The sequence below is a fragment of the Periplaneta americana genome, chromosome 10, assembly GCF_040183065.1.
Source record: "Periplaneta americana isolate PAMFEO1 chromosome 10, P.americana_PAMFEO1_priV1, whole genome shotgun sequence".
Lineage (NCBI taxonomy): Eukaryota > Metazoa > Arthropoda > Insecta > Blattodea > Blattidae > Periplaneta > Periplaneta americana.
The window spans coordinates 49,727,715-49,742,942 of NC_091126.1; the positions used below are offsets into that span (position 1 = coordinate 49,727,715).

The window sequence follows — 15,228 nt, forward strand, 5'->3', positions numbered from 1 at the left end:
ATTCACTCCCTAATAATCACTGATTAACAATAACTTCTTTACTGTGTTAATATTATAAAAATACCTTGCTGGCTAGTTTCGAGGTGGTGTCCCTCACTGTCTGAAGACTAGGCACATTTCACGTTAAAGAAATAAAACTGTCACTTTTTGCGCTCTCTGTAAATTACGCTTTAAATACAGATAACAATTTTCTTTGGAATGAAATGGATATATCCAAATATGCTGAATATATGAATACGTAAACACGTAGATATATGTGGGTTCAATTTTTATGTAACGAAGATAATATCTTAATTCACAAGGATATAGACTTCCCATACCTATAGGGGAAAAGGAATACGATACGCTTTTATATAAGCTCTAATAATTTCTTCGGCGGTTTAGTGGTTACCACGTTAGCAACTGGATCCGAAGATCCCTGGTTTCAAACTGAATGAATGCGGCATTTCAATGACGTAGTCTTGCAAGATAAGTTTACTATACCCAGGCCCTTGTAACCTTGCACCTGATAGCTTTGCGTAATGTTGGTAGCGAGAAATGGGATGCTGCCACAATGATCACTACACAGTAGCTGACTTAACTTACGCGGAGGTTACTATTCTGTACCGTTTATTCAGATGGTAATTATTATGTAACTCCATTCTTCATTATTGTTCTCGTAGAAAGATGTAAAGTTTTTATACTGTATTACATCACCTGCAGGAACAGAGGGACATCCATATACAGAGTGATTCACGAGGATTTACCGTCCGAAGACTTTCTGAGCAAAAAATGCCATATAAACAAATGTCCTATTCTCAATATTTACAGAGTGACACTAATTTGAAGTTGTTTGCAAAATACCTTCTTTCTTTAGTTTTAAGGTGAAAGAATATTACAAATAGAGAATAAACCATTCAGAAGTATCATTTCTTTAATTGGCCAGTATTCTGAAGCTGAAAATGTGCTGTGAACTCCTTAGTTGCTTCGTACAAACATCTTTTTCAATTTTTAACCAGAAAATTACATTATTCGTACTCGCTTATCACAACAATTATTACAAATCACACCATTTCGACAGACTTGATTCTATGCAGTTCAATTTTGCATCCTAATGTACAGTCTTAGAGAGTTTACAACACATTTTGAAAAATGTCGCCGTCCGCTTCGATACACTTGGCCGCAAGCTTGTGAACCGCACTCGTTGCTCTACGTAACTGCATACGGCTAACTTTGATAACTGTAGCGGCATGCATGATGCGTGCAAGTAGCTCCTCACGTGTTTGTGACTTCGTTTGGTAGACAAGATCATCCATCCTACGCATACGCTCACCGACGTCTCCTGGATACTAAAGAAAGACATCACCTGCTGTTCACATCAGTGAGATTAAGATGGAAAGTGATGTTGCAGACGAATAATAAAACTAGAGATTTAATTTAAATTTTCGCCAAAAGGAAAGAGAATGAAAAGTATTTGGATATTGAAACGGTTAATTACAATTTCAACATACAACTTTGATTGAAAGTGTAATAAATAAACTACATAAATGGATAATTAAAAAGAAAACTATTTTTCCTTCTTAGATGAAAGAGTCCACGACATCGAATTAGCGGAATTCGTACCTTCCATATCTTTTATCTTTTTGTAGAACATTATCGAAATTCTATATTCTGCAATTTGAATTAGCTGCGAAACGATAACTAAGCAACACGTTCTCAGGCAAAGATGATTTCAGTTATAGCAGGTACCCAACCAGCGCATGCGCATAAGATAATTTTAAGATAACATGAACTGATACATGAACCGCTTGTTGGAACGAACCCCACAACATTCGCAAAGGCAACAATCTGACTCATTAAGCACGAACCCCGTCAGCAGTGTGGCCAGGTCTCCGGAAATTTCCGGAGATCTTCGGAATTTTTTAACTTCCCGGAAAAATAGGAAATTATGTTGTAATCTCCGGATTTTTTAATGTAGGAAATTATTTACTTTTTTAGAAAAATCAATCTCGGGCATATATTAAAACTGATAGATGAACATTATATAGTTAAAGTTTTGTTAATATTTTATAACTTGACTATTAAAGTTTCCCTAAATATAAAATATGTAACACGTAAAAATGAACATATCTGGTCTGGAGAAACATCTATGAGGAGAAGAAGGTGGTAACTAGTAATCAAATTGGTGATTAAAAAAATTAAAGTAGAAATCTTTTTATTATAGGTTCATGTTTTGTAATAGAAGGTCAAAATAACATTTTATGTGATTTTCGAAAGTGCCTCCGGAAATTGTGGACAAATCTCCGGATTTTTTTCATTACAACCTCCGGAAATATTTTTTTAAGATCTGACAACACTGGCAGTGTTGCCAGGTCTCCGGAAATTTCCGGAGATCTTCGGAATTTTTTAACTTCCCTGAAAAATAGGAAATAATGTTATAATCTCCGGATTTTTTAATGTAGGAAATCATTTACTTTTTTAGAAAAATCAATCTCTGGCATACATTAAAACTGATAGATGAACATTATATAGTTAAAGTTTTGTTAATATTTTATAACTTGACTATTAAAGTTTCCCTAAATATAAAATATGTAACACGTAAAAATGAACATATCTGGTCTGGAGAAACATCTATGAGGAGGAGAAGGTGGTAACTACTAATCAAATTGGTGATTAAAAAAATTAAAGTAGAAATCTTTTTATTATAGGTTCATGTTTTGTAATAGAAGGTTAAAATAACATTTTATGTGATTTTCGAAAGTGCCTCCGGAAATTGTGGAGAAATCTCCGGATTTTTTTCATTACAACCTCCGGAAATATTTTTTAAAGATCTGACAACACTGCCCGTCAGTGAAACAGCTGCTGACACGACATTGTCACGGGGTTGCGCTGGCTGGTGGCTGCTCGCTGGCCAAGATCACGCGTTGTTCACAGCAATGCGTTCCAATAACGAAACGCAACTCTATGAATACCGCATTGAGAATAGGATATTTCTTTATGACATTTTTTGGTCAAAATGTGTTCAGAAACAAGCTCCGTAAGTGGGGGTGAACCTAGTGAATCACCCTGTATATGCTTTTGAATATTGGGGTAAAATTTATCTCAACGGATGTACTGAAGGGATGAGAATGAGATAGTCCAGGATGTCAAAGCGTGCTCCCAAGAACCCGCACAGCATTTCCTTAAGAGCCATGATTGTACTTTATCTTCCTAAAAAGTGAACCTTGTTGAATTTATATTGCTTGTAGTAAGAGCACGTAATACAGGCACTTTGATATTGCTGAGATAGTCCAAAGCCACACTTTTAACCCTTCAGTCCATTTTCAACAATGACTAAATTCTTGTATTATTTTCATATTTATAGAACCTCTCAAACAAATATACTACATTGTTGTGGCACATTAGTGGTTCAGTTTCATTTTATTTTTTGAGGTGTAAGCATCTTTTTCAGATTGGGGTGAAGCTTTACCCCACGAATGTGTTTAGGTAAACTAAAATTTTACTTTAAAATCTTAGAGTATAACAGATTAGGGGGCTGTATCTACACCCATACTTTCAACTCAATGGCAGAACAAGACCCACAAACTCGAGAAATTAACAACTGGCTTAATGACGACGATGAAGAATATATTGAAGGTGTTGAACATGATAGCGAAAATGATCATTTAGCAGCTATTGACCACACTAATCTATCTGAACATGAAAATATGCGAATTGATGATGATGGTGGTGATGATTTATGAAGATGAAGATGATTATATATATATATATATATATATATATATATATATATATATAGATGTTGCACTTCTGTCTTTATACTTATGTGAAATCCCCTGATACTTATAAAGGCACCAAATGCATGTGAAAAATGAAGTTTTTTTTACTGTAAACCCAATCTCTCTATCTTTCAAACTGTGAATTATATAACAATTTTTCTGTTATGAAAACTTACAGAAAAATTGCATTTTTTGTAGGAAAAAATTAATTACTCCAGAATGAATATATTTAGATCAATGAATTTTGAGATGGAGTTAGATATTAACTCTAGTCATTCTTCTACATCCCAATAGTCTGCCACTACATGTTCACACTCCTCAATTTCGACCAATTTTCACTTTTTTTTTTTCAAGGAAGAAATCTAACTTTTCCACACTTGTAAGCAAACTCCACAGCTGTTCACTAACATGGAGGGGATAAGTTTATTGACCAGTTTTAACAACTCCCAGTGTTATGTTGTAAGTGACAGTAGTGGTTCCGGATCAATTTGCTGTGTATTTCAGACTCAGGAGAATTTTAGAATATGGCAAAAAAAAATCTGGATTTTAATGCGTGTCATAATTTGTTTAAACAAAAAGTAATATTCGCACAAAAAGCCTTTCAGATATTTCTTACTCTATCCCAAAATTCATTGATCTTAATACATCCATTCTGGAGTAATATTTTTTTCCTTACAAAAAAAAATGTAATTTTTCAGTAATTTTTCATAAGAGAAAATTGTTACAAAATCCGCAGTTTGAAAGAAAGAAAGATTGGATTTGTTGTAAAAAAAACTTCATTTTTCACAGACATTTGGTTCCTTTATAAACTTTAGTGGCTTTCACATAAGTAAAGAGTAAGGACAAGAGTGCAATATCTCTTTCGGAGAGGTGCCCTTAAACTTCTGGTGGAACCTGTGAAATTGTGGCTTTTGTTCTCATTAACTTATATATAAAACAAATACAAATCGGTATAATTTTTTACTGAAATTATTTCGGGTATTTGAGAAACAACGCATGCCCACGAACTTTATGGCAAACTGGCGCTCTGAAATATAATTAACCACGCATAGATATTGAATTGCCTATGGAACTCGACTATGAAGAAAGAAGTATTTGTCAAAATATAACACCCTGCCCCACAACGAATTGTATTGCAATTCTGTAATACAAGGAGAGGTAAAATTAACGAAAGGAAGGAAGAAAGAAATAAATACATTAGAAAGAAAGAAAAATGGAAACTGAAGATCCAAGAAATGCATTGGAAAAAAAGAAAGAAAGGAAACTAAATAACCAAGAAATGCGTTAGAAAGAACGAAAAATACAAGAAATGCTTTAGAGAGAAAGAAAGAAGAAAGAAAGAAAGAAAAAGAAAAAACCAAAGATTCAAGAAATGCACTGGAAAGAAACTAAATATCCAAGAAATGCATTAGAAAGAAATAAACAAATTAATGATCCAATAAATGTATTAGAAAGAAAGAAGAAAAAATGAAATCAAAAATCCAAGAAATACATTACGAAGAAAGAAATGCATTAGAAAGAAAGAAAGAAAGAAGGAAAGAAAGAAAATAAATATCCAAGAAATGCATTAAAAGAAAGGAAGAAAAGAACTAGATATCCAAGAAATCTATAAGAAAGAAAGAAAGAAAGAAAGAAAGAAAGAAAAAATAAATATCCAAGAAATGCATTAGAAAGAAAGAAAGGACGAATAATAAATGCATTGAAAAGAAAGGAAGAAATAAATTAAAAAACCAAGAAATGCATTACAAATAAAGAAAGAAGAATAAATATCCAAGAAATGCATTAAAATGGAAAGGAAGAAAGAAAGAAACTAGATAACCAAGAAATTCATTACAAAGAAAGAAACTCAAGAAATGCGTTAGAAAGAAAGAAAGAAAGAAAGAAAGAAAATAAATATCCAGGAAATGCATTAAAAGAAAGGCAGAAAGGAACTAGATAACCAAGAAATCTATTAAAAAGAAAGAAAGAAAAAAATAAATATCCAAGAAATGCATTAAAGATCCTAGAAATGCATTAGAAAGAAAGGACAAATAAGAAATACGTTAAAAAGAAAGGAAGAAAGGAATTAGAAAACGAAGAAATGCATTACAAAGAAAGAAGAAAATAAATATCCAAGAAATGCATTAAAAAGGAAAGGAAGAAAGAAAGAAACTAGATAACCAAGAAATTCATTACAAAGAAAGAAACCCAAGAAATGCATTAGAAAGAAAGAAAGAAAGAAAGAAAGAAAGAAAGAAAGAAAGAAAGAAAAAAGAAAAAGAAAGAAAGAAAGAAACAAACTAACTAACTAAAAATGCAATAAACGTATTATTGCAACCGTGCATGTGTTGCTTCTATGAGCTAATAAACACGTCATTATTAGAGGTTATAATTTTCCCCAGTAGGCCTGCTTATCGGCGCTTAGTATAGGGCTACATTTTTCGTCTCAGATATTTCGTAGGCAATTTGCTTGAATTTTCAATCATTCCTTCTCAGCGTCAACATTCCCTTTTCCGCTCCAGTGCACACAGTGAGGCCGTGGTGGTATAGTTGAATGTGTGTCACGTACTCCTGCTATTCGCATCCCTTTAAGCCTGCTGATTGTATCATTTCATCTCTTCATTCGACACCGTGCCCTATAGCATAGTAAGTAAACACGGCTTGTCACGAACGATACAATTGGTTCTTTGATGTACTTGAATTAGTCTACCCATGCCCTCGATACAAGTCGGCAGACTCTGAGAAGACCTTGTAATGACCACAGTGAGTTTAAACCAAGTGATTTTCGGTTGTGATTTTTTTTGTATGTTCTTCAGTGCGCTTTCCTGGGTTGTGCGTTTCACGTGTGTTTGCGTTTTTCCCCCGCTGTGTATTATCTGTTGTACAGTTTTCAGGTACGTTGAGTTCCAATTTTATATTTTCCTATTCAACATTATTCAGTTGTCAGTTTAGTTCTGTTTTAATTTTCTCGTTGTATGAAGTAGGCTATAAAGGGATGCTACTATGATAGTGCAAAAAATCTAGGCCTACTCAGATGTGTTCCTGAAAATATACTTTTTCCGTATCCCGGATGAATCACTTCACGTAAATTCGAACAGTTTAAAGCAGGAGCGGGAAACACGTAGGCCTACTGTAAATAGAGCAGTCTGCATAACAGCAACTAAGGTAAGAGGAGAGGCTAAGCTCTCTGAGAACGGCTGGTTCACAATAAAACGGAAACGACAACGAGAACGGAAATATTGTTAAAGTGTATTTAAATGTGAGCATTCACAATTAACTATTGTGAATGTTCACATTTAAATTCATTTATTTTAACATTATTCCCGTTATCGTTCTCGTTGTCGTTTCCGTTCCCAATTTATTGTGAACCAGCCTTAAAGGATGCGAAATGGAACTACAATAATTCTTAAACATTTAATTGAACGAAAGATTAGGTCTGTGCGACACACAGAAAGAAAGTTATAAACGTTTATGTCTATTAGCGCGCGCCCTCTTTAATTTTTTTCAAATTTGATTCATATTTCAACTTTTTTTGGGAGAAATAAAAACATACCGGGTTTCTTTTTCAACTCCCTAAATAAACACAAGCATTTTCGAACTGTTTCGAAACATCAAAGCTACAAACCTGTTCGATTTGACCTGAAATGCCTCATATCGGGAGTGTGATTTTCCTCATGCCGTTCCTCTGTTTGTGTAGTACGATAACCGCTCAACTATTGGACGAATTTTGTTCATATTCAGTATCTACGAATCATTTTAACCGAGAATAATGCAAATAAATTACAGTATAACAATATTTACAGACAAAAGATTCCAAGTTGCCTTTGAATTACGTTATGTGATGTATTAGTATTATTAGTATTTATTTATTTATGGAACTTGTAACCGATCATGAGGAGAGGTTTGAAAAATCTAAATAATTTTTTTAACATTCACCGTTTTAGAGGAAATCGTTTTGTTTCTATGAAGCATTTGGCAACATCACGGCTGTTGCAATAACTCTCGCAATTTCGGTCACTCATCCCTTACCTTCCCCTTCCCCTCTGCCGTACTCAGTTACACGCACTCAACAGTGCGCTACGTTGCAAGATTTATTTTAAAGATTGTCACAATTATTCAATTTAAATTCATGGCTAAACGTTTTAATTTGCAAAAAGAAAAAAAGACTCAAGATACTAACAATTAAAATTATTTTTACCTATCTGCTTGTATAGCAGTCAGCCATTTCTCTCGGTCCGTTACAACAGTAGAGCGCTGCAAACTTTGGGCAAAGACTATTTTTTTCCTGGTTAACTGTGCTTCATCAAAGGAAATGTGTGATAAAAGTTTGGTTTTATTTAACATGTGAAGAATCCACTGGAAGAATGATGGATGTCATTTGAAATACATTTTGCAGGAGAAGCAATTGAAAGTTTGAAATGCTTAGCGCTCAAAGCTTAACTGAGATTTTCCGATCATTACTGGACAATGACTATCAGTGTTAATGCCATATAACTCTCTATGTACATTCTATATTATGTCTTAAGCTATGCATTGACAGTCTTGGTTCATTTTCGACAAGACAGTGACATCCATCATTCTTGCAGTGGTCTCTTCATGTAGAATCACCTCTTAAATTTTGGTGCATCTGTCCCTTTCTACCCTGTGTATGTGTTTTGAATTTTATTAAACATTATAGCATATTCACGCATCTACTTAGCATTATTGCTTCGCGCCGATATATCTCATTATGTGTAGTTGACGTCACAGCAGATTCCTTAAAATACTTTCTCAATATGTTTATGTAGGAATAGTTTTTCTCAGGCCACCGACGTAGCTCAGTCGGCTAAGGCACTTGTCTGCCAATCCGGAGTTGCGTTCGAGCTGATTGCCTAGTTGGGTTTTGTCCGAGGTTTTCGCCAACCGTAAGGCGAATGTCAGTTAATCTATAATTGAATCCTCGGCCTCATCTCGCAATCACCGATCTCATGGACACTAAATAACCTAGTGTTGATACAGCGTCGTTAAGTAACCAACTAAAGTAGTTTTCCACCCCCACGGTTTGCTTCTAGTGCTCTTTCCTCCCGATAGAGGGAAGCACACTCAACGAGTTGTGATACTTCACTGACAGATGGCGGGCCTGTTGCGGAAGGTGAGCAGATGACAACGAAATGATGTCATGGAGGGTTGTAGGATTGGGAAGGAAGCGGGTTGGTTCCCTTATATTCGCCTGTTGAGACTTGGAAAACCATGAGAAACCCAAATCAGAACAGCCGGCGGAGCTGCGCTCAGGCGTGGGTTCAATTCCCGCTTGGGCTGATTACCTGGTTGGGTTTTTCCGAGGTTTTCGCAACCTTAAGCTGAATGTCGTGTAATATGTGGGGAATCCTCGGTCTCATCTCGCTAAATACCATCTCGCTATCACCAATCCCATCGACGTTAAATAACCTAGTAGTTGATACAGCGTCGTTAAATAACCAAGTAAAAGAAAAATAAAATAAAGGTAGCCGGCCACTGGGAACTCTTCAATATAAGAAAGCTACTGACAAATTGTACAAACACTCTTGAATCGTAGAAGAAACTAAAATCTGAATATATATTGACTTACGTACAAAGTTATTCTAAATTGAGTTCCCAGTTTGAAATGGCAGTATTTTCTCTAGATATTAACAGATTGGTTTCATAATATAAATAATATACCAGTATTCTTCGGAGGAGATTTCTTTTCGATGTGCATTTTGTATAAACTATTGTGGTTAAGAATACAGGCAGCAATAATTTGTACAATGATTGTAAGAGTTCGTACTGGCCTCGTCAATTAAATCACAATCACAATGTACTGTACACTTTAGTACTATGGAAATGTTGCACATGGTGAAATGAGACGTAAAAGTATTGAAACTCTAGCCAGAATTGTCCTCCCGCTGTTCAATCCTTGATCAGACTTTGCTTATGTTTACTCTTACCGGGGACATTCAAACATTCTGTAAATTAGTCAATAATTATTGTTATTAGACAGAGCTAACTTAGAATTTTCAATACAAAACAGTTCGTTCCCATTAAAAAATAGTTGTCTCTAATATCTTGAAAAGTATTTCATGTACTAAAATAGTAATATGCGTTACAAGAGCGGTATGTTGAAGTTTTCATGTTCGAGGAAAAGTGTGAAAAAGCGAAACGTAGTTGAGCTTTTTTAATTTCCGAGAATTGAAAGAAAACATACCGCTCGTGTATCGTACATTATTTTGTGCGAAGATCGTTTATTACATACCTGAAAGAGGAATTTCTAATTAGTTGCAATGAAATCTCCATCTTGGTTTCTGTTCAATGACGGCAAATTTGCAAAACAAAAATATCTATCTTCAACATTGTTGCTTTAAAATATTTTCTGTGTTTACTATATTCCAGCAGGCCGTGATATACGTCTGTCTTCCCCCCCCCCCCCAGTCTACAAATGCGAACTTAAAACAAACGGTAAGGTTATGTAATGATTTATTTTTCATTTTAATATTTTAACAATATTATTTATATAACATATTGCAGTAATAACATCGGCATCTGGAATCTTGTTTATTTTTTCACGACTTCCTTAATGTTACTTGCATCACGAATGCAGTAACATTAGTGGAGTTGTAGAGTATACTTAATTTTTGCAAATATTTAAAAACAATAATTAACAGCGCAATTTAGGTGAAATTGCAGTGGTAAGTTTCCAATTTATAATTATTACTATATTGAACGTCTCTAAAAATAATATGTTAAAAGCCTAAAGCAGTAAAATCAATATGTCACTTAAGTGGTAAGAAGAGGGGAAATTGTTATGTGTGTTCGGTTGGGAATACTGAATGTGGAATTTTACATTTTCCGCGGATTGGTTTTGTGCGGAAACCAAGGAAATACGCACGATCTCGCACAAAATACATTACTTGTATCAGATGCTTCTTTCGATGTTGTTTAACTTGTAATTGTCGGTTTGTGTATATCTGAAATATTTCACACGCTATGGGAGGTGAAAGAGTTAAGTGGGCCACTTTGTATAACTACACAATAACGATTTAATTGTATCGACACTAGATACTGTATAGCATGGTGGAAACATAGTAGAGGTGTGGGACAAGCTGTGCGTGTTTTCGTTCAGTCTGCGCATGACGTCACCTTTACTGCAAGCCGCACTCGAATGACACAGTCAACATAACAGATTGTTGATGGTTAGATCAGCGTCCATAGATTTAAATGAATAAATAAAAATCATGGTTTGTGTATTCAGTAAATATTGACAGTATAGGCTATAATAGGGTCTACCTTGAAGTGATAACATTATAAAATAGTGAACAATAAATTAAATTCAAGAGTCAAGAAATAATGTAATACGGTAGTGCAACGTTAATAATTGCCTTCTGTAATATACACGTACTTTTATAATAATTATAATACATTATGCTACAATTATGCACAAAATTAGGCCCATATATGACACAAATTATATTACACATGAATTCAAGTACAATAGGAACTACCTTGAAATGATAACGTAATAAAATTATGATCTATTACATATTAAACTTAAGTTTCAAGAAACAATGTGATATGGCAGTGTGTCATTAATAATATTGCCTTCTGTAATATACACGTGGTTTTATAATAATTACAATACAATGTATAATAAATATATACTTACTTAGATCTATACAGTTATTTATAACATACATTGTTTTGTACATGAATTCAAATACTTTTGAACCTTCATTAACATATGTATATGAATTTCTTGGAATAATTTGTCATTATAGTAAACAAATATTTTTATATATTCAGGCTATTGGAGACATAATATAGTCTACTACATTATTTACCTTATTATTCCACACACGACATAATATAGTTTCACCATTATAAATCCCACTCTGTTAAGTAAATACTTATTCTTATGCAATCTTTTTCATTTTCTTTATAATATTTCTATTTGAAATTCCAGACATTTTTATTATTTTATTAATTTCTTTAATTCTAATAAATGTTCTTGTTCTAACCAATGTCGTAATTACTTCTGGCGGAAGAGGAGAACTCATTTCTGCTTCGTTTTTCATGGCAGAATTAACCAAATTTAGTCTTTTTTATTATAAATTTCTCATGAGAAACAGAATCTCCGTGCACATCTGAGAATATACTTCAACAAGCATGGCAACCAATTGTAGAGCCTTAGAAGGAAGAATTAAGTTTCCACGGGACACTGTAGTAATCCAGTCTTTTTGATTAGCAGAAGTTGACAATTTTGTGGGAATTCCAAGATTCGGGTATTGCTCCATATGTTTTGATGCAGCATATCCTGCAATATATTTGAATCCTTCCTGGGATATCCGCTGTCTTGCAGAGATTTCATATATTTTTTCTGGGAGGCCTATATTTTCTTCAGGATCTCGATCGTTGGTAAATTTAACCGGTTTCAGAATGCCTTTAAGAAATTCTGCCGTTGCACATAGTTCTTTCTGCAGATTATCATTGACTTCTGATTGGCTTGTACTAGGACCCACTATTAATGCCTCTTCTTCCGAAAGCAAATCGGAGGTGTTTTTGTTCTCACAAAACTGAGATAATGGATTTCGACCTAGTATGTACCACTTCAGTCTGTTTAAAATCTAAAGCAGAGGGATGATCGTTTGTTCTACCCATGCTTCTAATTTCCGAAAAAAAGTTTTCTACCAGATCTTGGTTAAGTTTTCTTGTGATGATGTATTCAATTTTGTACTTGTACCTCTTTGCCTCATACAACAATGTTAATGATTTATTATTTATTAGAATCCCCTCCTGATAAGGTAATTTCCTGTTTGCTTCTCCTACTTCAACTGTGGTCATGAAGTCATTCATTTCTGAGAGTATAATATTCTGATCTTGAAGGTTTATTCCGTAACTATGCAGCCCACGGTGGGTACCGAATTTAGAAACGGTATTAAATAAATCAAACCAATCATTAGTTAATTTTATTGCCTTTGAAGTTTCTTTCCATTCATTTGATCTCAACAGCTCGTTTTCACCACACCATTTCAAAGCCTTTGCAACTCTGTTGGAAAATAATTGTGCTGCCAAACTAACCTTTTGTCTTTGGGTACCACGGACACTTAAGTGTAACGGAGTTAACTTGTAAGCTAATTTTGTATCAGAGGACGAGGATGCACGTAAAAGTTCATGAATTGGTTCTGATGAAATGTCCAATCCGTTCAAGTTGAAACCATGATCTAGAAAGTGATTCCTATGTAATTTCAATAAATGTGGAGCGTCTGAAAAAAAAAACAAATATTTCTCGAGTTGAATCATTTGGATTAGGAAAACTGCAATTTAGTTTGGTAGAAATTTTCAAATCACGCCACAATTTTCTGTTACTTCCACCTAAATCGCTAACTGTGGCCACAACTTGAAAACCACTGCCTTCTAACTGGCAAATTATGTCTGTTAGGATTTCTTTTGTCATTGTCTGATCATATTTATAGTATACGGGCTGCCTCTACCTTGCACTGCCTTATGAGGTCCAATTATTTGTTCTTCCCTACTGTCAAAAGAAACCTCATTTAAATACATTTCATCAAATGCTAATACTGTTACACGATCTAACTCCGACATATTTGTAGCTCTCGCCTTCATTAATTTTAAGACATCATGAAGTACACCTTCCTCAAGCGATAATTGCTTTACTGCCTATTTTCTCAGAGTTGACAAATCAGGTAACGGGTAATTTAATTTTGTTCTTAAGTATCGGTATGTTTTTGGACTTAGGTTTCGAAGTGTTATTGCAGTACCGTAATCTTCTACAAACCATTTCACCCTACGCTTTTTACTCAAAAGGGCATCAATTTGCCCAATAGTGAAAAATGGTTTCAAAATTTCAGCCACTTTAGATTTAACTTCTGTTTGTCTAATGTTTTTCAATGAAATTACATCCTCATGTAATTTTCTTTCGTCTTCTTCATGTTTCCTGTTGGCAGCTGTCAATTCCTTAATCCTCGTTTGTAGAGAGTAATTCTTCTCTTCTAATTCTTGAATTCTTTGTATTAGTATTTGGCATTCCTCTGTGACAGTAGACTCAGTGGCTCCGCGATTTTCCATTGTTACATTAGTGCTGGATGCTCCTGTTGCGCTGAAGTGAAAGAAAGTTAATAGGTACAGTAGCCTACATGCAATTAGGAGCGTATTTAGGCCTCGGCAGACTAAGCAGCTGTCTAGGACGGCAGATTTGAGGGAGCGACTTTTAAGCTATTACTGTTAATGTTTTATATGTTTTTTAAATTTTATTCATAACTCTTTTAAAGAGTACATGAACTTAAACGCACAATGAAAAGGATATGAATAACATTGACAACAATCAGTTCAAATTATGTATTGTAATTAATGTCTAGTTAGGTTTATTAAAGAAACTGTACTCAACGCAATGAGCTGCGATCGCTGTCTGCAGTAAAGATGACGTCACACGCCTCGGCCGCTATCGCAACAGCATGCGCAGTCCCACACCTTTACTATGTTTCCACCATGCTGTATAGGCAGTCCAAATCGTATGTACTTTCATTCTGAAATGTAGAAAAATGCTCAGATATAGGTCTCACAATCAGTCAAAGTTCCTTGAGGACACTAGTGCCACAAAGTGGTATTATTTTAGTAAAGTACGGATCAGCTTACTCCATACCCTAAGTCTCAAATCTAACCATTTTCCGCCCATTACTACATATACTAGTGGATTGTGGTGATTTTCTAGTTTGCACGTTGAATTTTCTTTTGCCAACTTCGTTTCGAATTTCGATACTGACAAATACTACAAATGGTAGTGATTTTGTAACTGGTATGTTGGCGGCTGAGACAAATATCCACAGTATTTGTCGGTACTGGAGTTCCATGAAATTGAAATTGCACTAGATTTCTGAGCCTGTTACTGGAAGCTAGTGAAATTTGAACATATTAATAATTAATTAATATCAGTATTAATGTTAATACATAATAGTTATTTTATGTGTTGCGTTGTGGTTTAAGTTTTCGGAGTTGGTACCAATAATTTCGTGTGGTCAAACAAAATATATTTTTAGGTCAGGTCTCGTGAGTCAATTGTTTAGTCAAACCAATGACTTTCGTATTGTCAGACAAAATACTTGACATTTTAATCCCTTTCTCGTATAGTTTGCCTATGAAAATATGTTACAAATTATTGAATTATTTAGAATAACCTTCCAACATAAAGTACGGTAAGTAAACAAGTCATTAAGGCCGTGTCTCAAAGCTACATTTTCAGCTGAAGTGAACTAGATTGTTGACTAAATAGCCGGATGTGACGTCAGAAGTTATGATCCAAAGCTACATAGTGGATAGCAATCAAGTCCGTAGTAGCTAGTAAACGAAAATGCTCGCTTGATTGTTGACTTGTTCACTAAACAAACATGGATACCTCATTAGAAATTGGGGTTATGAAATCTGAAAATGCTTTGGAAATGAAATAATGTAAATATAATGTAGAATAACACGTTAACTTTGAACC

General features: G+C 34.4%; 1 protein-coding gene across 1 annotated transcript in view; it reads left to right on the forward strand.

Moving 5' to 3' along the window:
* The first annotated feature begins 6,473 nt into the window (after window positions 1–6,473).
* Window positions 6,474–15,228, forward strand: part of LOC138707660 (secreted frizzled-related protein 5-like) — a 305,125-nt gene continuing 296,370 nt past the window's right edge. The window contains exon 1 of the mRNA XM_069837386.1: window positions 6,474–6,631. The gene's annotated coding sequence lies outside the window, so the exon portion shown is untranslated. The remainder of the gene's footprint in view (window positions 6,632–15,228) is intronic.